The sequence below is a fragment of the Salmo trutta genome, chromosome 3 (assembly GCF_901001165.1).
Source record: "Salmo trutta chromosome 3, fSalTru1.1, whole genome shotgun sequence".
NCBI lineage: Eukaryota > Metazoa > Chordata > Actinopteri > Salmoniformes > Salmonidae > Salmo > Salmo trutta.
In genome coordinates, this window is record NC_042959.1 from 10,050,929 (window position 1) to 10,063,428 (window position 12,500).

Genomic DNA, 12,500 nt, shown 5'->3' on the forward strand with positions numbered 1-12,500 from the left:
GTACAGGAGAGAGGACTGTCTCTATACAGTAGACTGATAGTTCCAGAGGTGTAGGAGAGAGGACTGTCTCTATACAGTAGACTGATAGTTCCAGAGGTGTAAGAGAGAGGACTGTCTCTATACAGTAGACTGATAGTTCCAGAGGTGTAGGAGAGAGGACTGTATCTATACAGTAGACTGATAGTTCCAGAGGTGTAGGAGAGAGGACTGTCTCTATACAGTAGACTGATAGTTCCAGAGGTGTAGGAGAGAGGACTGTCTCTATACAGTAGACTGATAGTTCCAGAGGTGTAAGAGAGAGGACTGTCTCTATACAGTAGACTGATAGTTCCAGAGGTGTAGGAGAGAGGACTGTCTCTATACAGTAGACTGATAGTTCCAGAGGTGTAGGAGAGAGGACTGTCTCTATACAGTAGACTGATAGTTCCAGAGGTGTAGGAGAGAGGGCTGTCTCTATACAGTAGACTGATAGTTCCAGAGGTGTAAGAGAGAGGACTGTATCTATACAGTAGACTGATAGTTCCAGAGGTGTAGGAGAGAGGACTGTCTCTATACAGTAGACTGATAGTTCCAGAGGTGTAGGAGAGAGGACTGTCTCTATACAGTAGACTGATAGTTCCAGAGGTGTAGGAGAGAGGACTGTCTCTATACAGTAGACTGATAGTTCCAGAGGTGTAGGAGAGAGGACTGTCTCTATACAGTAGACTGATAGTTCCAGAGGTACAGGAGAGAGGACTGTCTCTATACAGTAGACTGATAGTTCCAGAGGTGTAGGAGAGAGGACTGTCTCTATACAGTAGACTGATAGTTCCAGAGGTGTAAGAGAGAGGACTGTATCTATACAGTAGACTGATAGTTCCAGAGGTACAGGAGAGAGGACTGTCTCTATACAGTAGACTGATAGTTCCAGAGGTACAGGAGAGAGGACTGTCTCTATACAGTAGACTGATAGTTCCAGAGGTGTAGGAGAGAGGACTGTCTCTATACAGTAGACTGATAGTTCCAGAGGTGTAAGAGAGAGGACTGTATCTATACAGTAGACTGATAGTTCCAGAGGTGTAGGAGAGAGGACTGTCTCTATACAGTAGACTGATAGTTCCAGAGGTGTAGGAGAGAGGACTGTCTCTATACAGTAGACTGATAGTTCCAGAGGTGTAGGAGAGAGGACTGTCTCTCTACAGTAGACTGATAGTTCCAGAGGTGTAGGAGAGAGGACTGTCTCTATACAGTAGACTGATAGTTCCAGAGGTACAGGAGAGAGGACTGTCTCTATACAGTAGACTGATACTTCCAGAGGTGTAGGAGAGAGGACTGTCTCTATACAGTAGACTGATAGTTCCAGAGGTGTAAGAGAGAGGACTGTATCTATACAGTAGACTGATAGTTCCAGAGGTGTAAGAGAGAGGACTGTCTCTATACAGTAGACTGATAGTTCCAGAGGTGTAGGAGAGAGGACTGTCTCTATACAGTAGACTGATAGTTCCAGAGGTGTAGGAGAGAGGACTGTCTCTATACAGTAGACTGATAGTTCCAGAGGTACAGGAGAGAGGACTGTCTCTATACAGTAGACTGATAGTTCCAGAGGTGTAGGAGAGAGGACTGTCTCTATACAGTAGACTGATAGTTCCAGAGGTGTAGGAGAGAGGACTGTCTCTATACAGTAGACTGATAGTTCCAGAGGTGTAGGAGAGAGGACTGTCTCTATACAGTAGACTGATACTTCCAGAGGTGTAGGAGAGAGGACTGTCTCTATACAGTAGACTGATAGTTCCAGAGGTGTAGGAGAGAGGACTGTCTCTATACAGTAGACTGATAGTTCCAGAGGTGTAGGAGAGAGGACTGTCTCTATACAGTAGACTGATAGTTCCAGAGGTGTAGGAGAGAGGACTGTCTCTATACAGTAGACTGATAGTTCCAGAGGTGTAGGAGAGAGGACTGTCTCTATACAGTAGACTGATAGTTCCAGAGGTGTAGGAGAGAGGACTGTCTCTATACAGTAGACTGATAGTTCCAGAGGTACAGGAGAGAGGACTGTCGCTATACAGTAGACTGATACTTCCAGAGGTGTAGGAGAGAGGACTGTCTCTATACAGTAGACTGATAGTTCCAGAGGTGTAGGAGAGAGGACTGTCTCTATACAGTAGACTGATCCAGCTAGATAAACAAGTTTGGGAGCAAGAGGATGTTATTGGCATAGAAATATAATGAATAGAACGGGCTTGGAACCTCTAACCCATCGTTGACTTAAATTAATCTTATCTATGGATTCTATTTCTATGGTTGTTGGTTGGACGTCAGATCTCCTGGCTGCATGGTAAGCAGGTTTCCTTTGATCATCGAAAGGCAGCCCCTGCTGGGAAAGAAAGAGAGAGACAGAGAGAGGGAGACCGGGGGAAAAGAGAGAGAGAGGCAAATGGGAGAGAGATTGGTTATGCAATGCGTTTAATTTAGAGGAAAACACTGATGTATCAGAGAGGGGGAGAACTGACCTCGTTATCCTGGGGAGGGGATGGAGGGATGAAGAGAGGAATAAACAGGGACTGGTTTTAGTTCTGGCTGGATATATAATCACACATTAGAGAGATGATAAGAGGAATAAACAGGGACTGGTTTTAGTTCTAGCTGGATATATAATCACACATTAGAGAGATGATAAGAGGAATAAACAGGGACTGGTTTTAGTTCTAGCTGGATATATAACCACACATTACAGGAATATAGCTACAGTGTTGTAATATCACATTACAGGAATATAGCTACAGTGTTGTAATATCACATTACAGGAATATAGCTACAGTGTTGTAATATCACATTACAGGAATATAGCTACAGTGTTGTAATATCACATTACAGGAATATAGCTACAGTGTTGTAATATCACATTACAGGAATATAGCTACAGTGTTGTAATATCACATTACAGGAATATAGCTACAGTGTTGTAATATCACATTACAGGTATATAGCTACAGTGTTGTAATATCACATCACAGGAATATAGCTACAGTGTTGTAATATCACATTACAGGAATATAGCTACAGTGTTGTAATATCACATTACAGGAATATAGCTACAGTGTTGTAATATCACATTACAGGAATATAGCTACAGTGTTGTAATATCACATTAGAGGAATATAGCTACAGTGTTGTAATATCACATTAGAGGAATGTAGCTACAGTGTTGTAATATCACATTAGAGGAATGTTGTAAGCATAGTGAATGGGGTGAAATACTCTAGTATGGTATCTATATAGAGAGTGGAGGTTTTATTATTAGTCAATGGGGTTGAGTACTGTTGTAGAGGGACCATGGAGAAAGCATGTTATCCAGTAGGGGGGAGGGGAGCGAGGCTTACTCCCAATAGGAATGCTGTTTTTGAGGATCCTCGCCCTCACAGGTGGGTCCTTTGGAGGTGGCTTAGCGGTGGAAAGGATTCTGTAAAATATGGCATATGCTTTGAATTGTTCAATATGGATCCCTCTTGGCACCTGTGTAGGAATTCCCACCACATTCCTATCCAATCCCTTCAGATCTACTATCCAATCCTTTCAGATCTACTATCCAATCCCTTCAGATCTACAATAGCGCCCAAAGGGTATGGGGGTAGGAGGTAGGAGGTATGGAGTATGGGGTAGGAGGTAGGAGGTATGGGGTAGGATCTAGGAGGTATGGGGTAGTGGGTAGGAGGTATAGGTAGAGGGTAGGAGGTAGGGAGTATGGGGTAGGGTGTAGGAGGTAGGAGGTATGGTGTAGGAGGTAAGGGGTAGGGGGTAGGATGTAGGAGGTAGGGGGTAGGAGGTATGTGTTAGGGGGTAGGAGATAAGAGATATGAGGTAGGAGGTAGGGGGTAAGAGGTAGGGGGTAGGAGGTATGGGGGTGGGCGTAGGAGGTAGGAGGTATGGGGGTAGGTCGTAGGAGGTAGGAGGTAGGTGGTAGAGGGTAGGAGGTATGGGGGTCAGGGTAGGGCGTGTGAGTTGGGGGGAGGGTGTATGGGGTAGGGGGTAATGGTTAGGGGCTATGGGGTAGGGAGTGTGGGGGTATGAGGTAGGGGGTAGGAAGTATGGGGTATGGGGGTAGGGCGTATGAGGTAGGGGGTAGGGGTAGCCGGTAGGGGGTAGGAGGTAGGCGGTATGGGGGTAGGGCATATGAGGTAGGGGGTATGGGGGTAGGAGGTATGGGGTAGGGGAGAGAAGGTAGGGGGTATGGGGGTAGGAGGTATGGGGTAGGGCTATGGGGGTAGGGGGTAGGAAGTATGGGGTATGGGGGTAGGGCATATGAGGTAGGGGTAGGCGGTAGGAGGAATGGGGGTAGGGGGTAGAAGGTAGGGGGTATGGGGGTAGGAGGTATGGGGTAGGGGGATGGGGGTCGGGGTTAATCTTCACTGTCTCTGCTGATGTCTTGAGGTTAGAGGTCAGGAGAGCCTTAGCTCCCTGTCACCCTACAGACTGATTGTGATTGGTCAATATTCCCTAGAGGCAACTAACATGTCTGCCGTAGAGTTATAATGCTTTTGGTTGAAACCGCAATGGAAACACATGTCAAATGGGAACTCAAAAACAGAACATCATGAACAGAAGAGCCAAGACGCTCCTGGCTGAGCCAACACACTCCTGGCTGAGCCAACACACTCCTGACTGAGCCAACACACTCCTGGCTGAGCCAACACACTCCTGACTGAGCCAACACGCTCCTGGCTGAGCCAACATGCTCCTGGCTGAGCCAACACACTCCTGGCTGAGCCAATACGCTCCTGACTGAGCCAACACACTCCTGACTGAGCCAACACACTCCTGGCTGAGCCAATACGCTGCTGGCTGAGCCAACACACTCCTGGCTGAGCCAACACACTCCTGGCTGAGCCAACACACTCCTGGCTGAGCCAATACGCTGCTGGCTGAGCCAACACACTCCTGGCTGAGCCAACACACTGCTGGCTGAGCCAACACACTCCTGACTGAGCCAACACACTCCTGACTGAGCCAACACGCTGCTGGCTGAGCCAACACACTCCTGGCTGAGCCAACACACTCCTGGCTGAGCCAATACGCTCCTGACTGAGCCAACACACTCCTGGCTGAGCCAACACACTCCTGACTGAGCCAACACGCTCCTGACTGAGTCATTTTTCTGTTGTACTGAATTCTATATACAAGCCATAGGGCCATAACCATTATTTGTAGTGAACCATTCTAATGCTTTGTGGTTGAAAGCTGAATGAATGGCCAGACTCTCTATATGTGGCTCTAGACAAGTGGAACATGACCAGAGCCCTATTGGCCTTTAGAGGGTGCAGTTTGGGAGGCAACCATTGATCTATTATTAGAGTGTGTGACCTTGAACCTCCTGAGGTTTCTGATGTTTCCTAGAGTGTCCTTGTTTGTCACCTCATCCATACTAGCCAGACATTATAATCAGGTTCCGTCCAGGTTCCATCCCTCCAGGCACAGCTGTCTGTCGCTACCCATGATCCCTCTGCTATCTTCTCTTCTTTGATTGGCTCTTCTCCCTGAGCGATCGCAGCGTGGAGGCAGAGTTGAACTGTGTGTGTGTGTGTGTGTGTGTGTGTGTGTGTGTGTGTGTGTGTGTGCGTGCGTGCGTGCGTGCGTGCGTGCGTGCGTGTGGGTGTGGTGGCTCCCACTCAGCACAGACTAATGATGTCATCTCAGTCTTCTCTGCTCCTTGAATAAGAAGGACACACACACACACACACACACACACACACACACACCACTATCCGCCCCCACAAACACACACCAGGGTTTCCGTTAGCCGCTAATAGCTGGGTTTTGGACAATAAAAAAATACATAAAATTGCCGCTGGCTAATTGTCCGGGAGAAGGAAAGAAACTCCATTGCAAAATTAGGCTTTTTAGCATATTCACTGATGGAAATAGCAGTCGATAGAAATACATTTGACAAGTCATGCTTATCGGTCTATAGGTTGATTTGCATAATATAATGGAATAACATTTCTGCGTGTGTATTTTCGTTAGTCGTTGTGTGGCCTATCTTACCCATACAGATACAGAGCTTATATTTGAGTGGAATATCTGCTGAGTCAAACGTGTTTTTATAAGCCCAATCATTTCGTAAACAATTCTAAATGCAATCACGTGTTAAAAACAGTTTGGATTTTTATTTCTGAAGATGGCTTCCCATTCACCATTCAATAGGCAACAGTTGGCAGACTTCAGCGCGTCACTATCTTGCAATGAGCTGGAGGCAGTATGCTTAATTGTTTGAAACCTGAATGTTTTACTTCATATTATGAGGCATGTTTTACCTTGCTTCAAAGTAGCCTATAGTCAAAATGATTTTATAAAGACCAAATGCCATTGAAAATAGTAGCCTATTTCTCTCATGTTCTATTGGTTTTCAAATCAACTTTCTTTCATTGTCCAGCAGCCAAACTTCAAGCCTAGTCCTATTAGCAACCCATTCTAGTCGTTGCATCTTTAGATCTCCCTTCTTTCAAAATTTCGAACGGATATTTTCATCTCTGTCACATGAAACCACTAACATGTATGGTATGCTTTTGGCAACAGTGTTTTCCCACTATTTGCATTATGGAACAAACATTTGCGTAGCCTACTGCCGTGTGCGCATCGCTGCGCTTGTAATGTGAAGAGATAACAGTTCATCAACATTTGAAGCTAAATGTTCTGATTTGTTGCATCAGCCTCATTGTTTAAAAAAAATATATGCATGTGTCCTAGGCCTACTGGTTGTATGAATTTGGGATCAATCATCCCACAACTGTCCCAGAGTGTTTGGAATAGGATATTTCTTTCTAGCATTGAACGAAAAGCTGTAGCGGAGCGGGTCGAGAGTTTCAAGTTCCTTGGTGTCTACATCACCAACGAACTATCATGGTCAAAATGTATCAAGACAGTCATGAAGAGGGCACGACAAATCCTTTCCCCCCTCAGGAGATTGAAAAGATTTGTCATGGGTCCCCAGATCCTCAAAATGTTCTACAGCTGCACCATCGAGAGCATCCTGACCGGTTGCATCACCGCCTGGTATGGCAACTGCTTGGCATCTGACCGTAAGGTGCTACAGAGGGTAGTGTGTACGGCCCAGTACATCACTGGGACCAAGCCTCCTGCCTTCCAGGACCTATATAATAGGCAGTGTCAGAGGAAAGCCCATAAAATTGTCAGAGACTCCAGTAACCCAAGTTATAGACTGTTTTCTCTGCTACCGCACGGCAAGCGGTACCGGAGCACCAAGCCAAGAACCAAAAGGCTCCTCAACAGCTTCTACCCAAGCCATAAGACTGCTGAACAATTAATAAAATCGCCGCTGGACAATTTACATTTACATTGTACCTACCTCATCCCCATATTGTTTTTATTTACTTTTTTGCTCTTTTGTACACCAGTATTTCTACTTGCACATCATCATCTGCACATCTAGTGTTAATTTGCTAAATTGTAATTACTTTGCTACTATGGCCTATTTATTGCCTTACCTCCTCACGCCATTTGCACACACTGTATATAGATTTTTATATTGTGTTATTGACTGTATGTTTGGGTTATGTGTAGCTCTGTGTTGTTGTTTTTGCTGCAGTGCTTTGCTTTATCTTGGCCAGGTCGCAGTTGTAAATGAGAACTTGTTCTCAACTGGCCTACCTGGTTAAATAAAGGTGAATTTTTGTAAAAAAAAAATTAAGAAATGGACCCCCTCCCCCTTTTGTACAGTGCTGCTACTCGCTAGTCATTATCTATGTATAGTCACTTCACCCCAACCTACATGGACAGATTACCTCAACTAGCCTGTACCCCCGGACACTGACTCGGTACCGGTGCCCCCTGTATATAACCTCGTTATTCTTATTGTGTTACTTTTTATTATTACTTTTTATTTTAGTCTACTTGGTAAATATTTTCTTAACTCTTCTTGAACTGTTTTTTAAGGGCTTGTAAGTAAGCATTTCATGGTAAAGTCTTGACTTGTTGTATTCGACGCAAGTGACAAATAAAGTTTGATTTAAATTGACCAATAGAATAGGTAACCTTTAGTAGATGTCAAGTAAACGTCTATTCCACGTTGGTTCAACGTAATTTCAATCAAATGATGTGGAAACGATGTTGATTCAACCAATGGGTGCCCTGTGGGTAGTGGTATTGCTGTTCGTTACTCGTCTTGTTGGCTGAGGAAAAGTAAACGTGGACAGTTATTGTAATATCTTCAAAGTGCGCATCAGAATTCAGTAAGAAGGACGCAAGTCATTGCATGTTCTGTTCAGATGAATTCCCATCATCTAAATGTGATTTCTGTCATTCTGAGCAGCGTGGGTGACCTCTCTAATCAGGTTATGCATCCAATCCATATGGGTCCGGTACATTTCTAGAATGTCTGGTAAATTAAAATGCTGCCGGTCAAATGTCCGTGCGCCACATTTTCCTAACGGAAACGCTGACGCAATCGTTGGTCCTTGATGTTTATATTACATTAACACTGTTGTAATGATTCTGTAATTTTATCATCAGTCAGTCGCAGAGCCTCCACTGACACTGGTGGGGTCACCTACCTACCTTCTGTATTGTGTCTTGGGTGTTGTTGTGTTAGCGATGATGAGATGCTAATGACTTTAGCTCTGGTTGCTGGTATTAACATGCATTACTCTATGTGGGTTTGAAGCACAAGGGACTCACTCACATACGATTAGATGGGGGTGTGAGCACGGAATTATGACTAAACTGACTAAATACCCACACTTTCATACAATAGTGATTTTTAGCGATTTATGCCTCAGCATGTTCTCTTTTCTGGTGAGCAGTACCTCCCTAAGGTGGCTGACATGACATCGTTGCTAATGGTATTTCACTTGGCTGTAAGCTTCTGATAATTACCTAATAGCCTCGAACACAGAGGTTAATTCAATTTAGTCTCATTGCGGTTCAATAAAATGTAGCTTGATGATATTGTGTGTATGTTTGTGTCAGTGGAATTGAGAATAATCTGTCTGTCTGTCTGTCTGTCTGTCTGTCTGTCTGTCTGTCTGTCTGTCTGTCTGTCTGTCTGTCTCTCTCTCTCTCTCTCTCTCTCTCTCTCTCTCTCTCTCCCTGTCACACTCACTCTCTCCTCCCCCCCTCTCTCTTTCTCACTCTCCCTCCCTCTCTTCCCTTGTTCCTTGTCTCCAGTTGATAAGTGGAGGATCTATCGTCAGCGCTGAGGCAGTATGGGACCATGTGACCATGGCCGACCGAGAGTTGGCGTTTAAGGCCGGTGATGTCATCAAGGTGCTGGACGCGTCCAATAAGGACTGGTGGTGGGGTCAGATCGACGAGGAGGAGGGGTGGTTCCCCGCCAGCTTCGTACGGGTGAGTTAGTGATACCTCACGTCACCCTAGTCTCCTGAGTACCCCGATTCACACTATACCCTTGTAGGATCTTGATTTGAGCTAGTTTGCTACCTGGTGGAAAAGAATCCTGCAGCAACAGGAAATGTGAATTGTTATGTGGATTATAATTATTGGATATATAATTAAGGGATTGATAAGTTTTGGGGGAAAATCACGACAGAAAGTTTTACATTTAAGTTTTAAGTTCTCCTGCAACATGGTGATCAAATTAAGATCCTACATCTGTAGGGAAAAGCCAAGCCAAGCCAAGCTATACTGGGCTGGCCTGGTAACCCATCTACTTTAGTTGCTGGAACCTTGCTAAAAAGACCAGTATGATATCCAAGCCAGCACAGTACACTTCCTGTTAGCTTCACAGTACACTTCCTGTTAGCTTCACAGTACACTTCCTGTTAGCTTCACAGTACACTTCCTGTTAGCTTCACAGTACACGTCCTGTTAGCTTCATACATTACCTGGTAAAGGCTACATACACTACAGCTAAAGAGGACAAACTCTAGTAAACACTTCCTACTTAACTGAGTAAAGGCTCCATACATTACCAAGTCAAGGCTTTCTCCAGACTCCCCAATGGCCATCCCAACCCTGACGACTCCATGTCCAGGGGCTGAACCGATTTCTCCCCACCACCACTACCTCTCCATCCATTGAGTCGATCCAGGCATTGAGTGAACTGGTGTGTTTCTGTCATTCTTTCTCTCTAAGGTCGAATCCCACCCTCCTCAACCCCAAACAAAACAGCTTTTCTATATCAACCCCATAGCAACTGCTCGGTTCCAAAACACTACGTCTAAGGTGCGTTTCCCCAACATCATCAATCAACCATCCAGCCATTCCCCCCCCCACCACCCACCGCTCAGTCTGCTGACGTCAATCAACCATCCAGCCATACCCCCCCACCACCCACCGCTCAGTCTGCCGACGCAACGTCTCCCAAACATTACCCAGTCAATCAACCAACGCACATCTAACGTTCCCATAACCTCCACACAACCTCAGTACAGTACGTAATTCTATTGGTCAGAGAGACAGAGTACATGTACATTTGAAGTCGGAAGTTTACATACACCTTAGCCAAATACATTTAAACTCAGTTTTTCACAATTGCTGACATTTAATCTTAGTAATCAAATTTTATATAGCCCTTCGTAGATCAGCTGATATCTCAAAGTGTTGTACACTTGGAAGTGTACCTGTGGATGTATTTCAAGGCCTACCTTCAAACTCAGTCCCTCTTTGCTTGACATCATGGGAAAATCAAAAGAAATCAGCCAAGACCTCAGAAATAAAATTGGAGACCTCCACAAGTCTGGTTCATCCTTGGGAGCAATTTCCAAATGACTGAAGGTACCACGTTCATCTGTACAAACAATAGTACGCATGTATAAACACCATGGGACCACGCAGCCGTCACACCACTCAGGAAAGAGACGCGTTCTGTCTCCTAGAGATGAACGTATTTTGATGCGAAAAGTGCAAATCAATCCCAGAACAACAGCAAAGGACCTTGTGAAGATGCTGGAAGAAACAGGTACAAAAGTATCTATATCCACAGTAAAACGAGTCCTATATCGACATAACCTGAAAGGCCGCTCAGCAAGGAAGAAGCCACTGCTCCAAAACCGGCATAAAAAAGCCAGACTATGGTTTGCAACTGCACATGGGGACAAAGATCGTACTTTTTGGAGAAATGTCCTCTGGTCTGATGAAACAAAAATATAACTGTTTGGCCATAATGTCCATTGTTATGTTTGGAGGAAAAAGGGGAGGCTTGCAAGCCGAAGAACACCATCCCAACCGTGAAGCACAGGGGTGGCAGCATCATGTTGTTGGGGTGATTTGCTGCAGGAGGGACTGGTGCACTTCACAAAGTAGATGGCAAGATGAGGAAGGAAAATTATGTGGATATATTGAAGCAACATCTCAAGACATCAGTCAGGAAGTTAAAGCTTGGTCACAAATGGGTCTTCCAAATGGACAATGACCCCAAGCATACTTCCAAAGTTGTGACAAAATGGCTTAAGGACAACAAAGTCAAGGTATTGGAGTGGCCATCACAAAGCCCTGACCTCTATCCTATAGAAAATTTGTTGGCAGAACTGAAAAAGCGTGTGTGAGCAAGGAGGCCTACAAACCTGACTCAGTTACACCAGCTCTGTCAGGAGGAATGGGCCAAAATTCACCCAAATTATTGTTGGAAGCTTGTGGAAGGCTACCCGAAACATGTGAGCCAAGTTAAAGAATTTAAAGGCAATGCTACCAAATACTAATTGAGTGTATGTAAACTTCTGACCTACTGGGAATGTGATGAAAGAAATATAAGCTGAAATAAATTGTTCTCTCTACTATTATTTCACATTTTTAAAATAAAGTGGTGATCCTAACTGACCTAAGACAGGGTATTTTTACTAAGATTAAATGTCAGGAATTGTGAAAAACTGAGTTTAAATGTATTTGGCTAAGGTGTATGTAAACTTTCGACTTCAACTGTAGATTGTCTGCTGAGAGGAGGACGGCTCATAATAATGGCTGGAACTGGGCTAATGGAATTATTATATACCATTCCAGCCATTCCGCTCCAGCCATTACCACAAGCCCGTCCTCCCCAACTAAGGTGCCACCAACCTCCTGTGAAAGTTGCACTGCTCCAAAAAATAAAGGGAACACTTAAACAACACAATGTAACTCCAAGTCAATCACACTTCTGTGAAATCAAACTGTCCTCTTAGGAAGCAACACTGATTGACAATACATTTCACATGCTGTTGTGCAAATGGAATAGACAACAGGTGGAAATTATAGGCAATTAGCAAGACACCCCCAATAAAGGAGTGGTTCTGCAGGTGGGGACCACAGACCACTTCTCAGTTCCTATGCTTCCTGGCTGATGTTTTGGTCACTTTTGAATGCTGACGGTGCTTTCACTCTAGTGGTAGCATGAGACGGAGTCTACAACCCACACAAGTGGCTCAGGTAGTGCAGCTCATCCAGGATGGCACATCAATGCGAGCTGTGGCAAGAAGGTTTGCTGTGTCTGTCAGCGTAGTGTCCAGAGCATGGAGGCGCTACCAGGAGACAGGCCAATACATCAGGAGACGTGGAGGAGGCCGTAGGAGGGCAAC

At 44.8% G+C, this 12,500-nt stretch overlaps 1 pseudogene; it reads left to right on the forward strand.

Annotated features, from left to right (window-relative positions):
- LOC115167935 (uncharacterized) overlaps positions 1–12,500 on the forward strand; it is a 78,945-nt pseudogene that overhangs the window by 51,690 nt on the left and 14,755 nt on the right.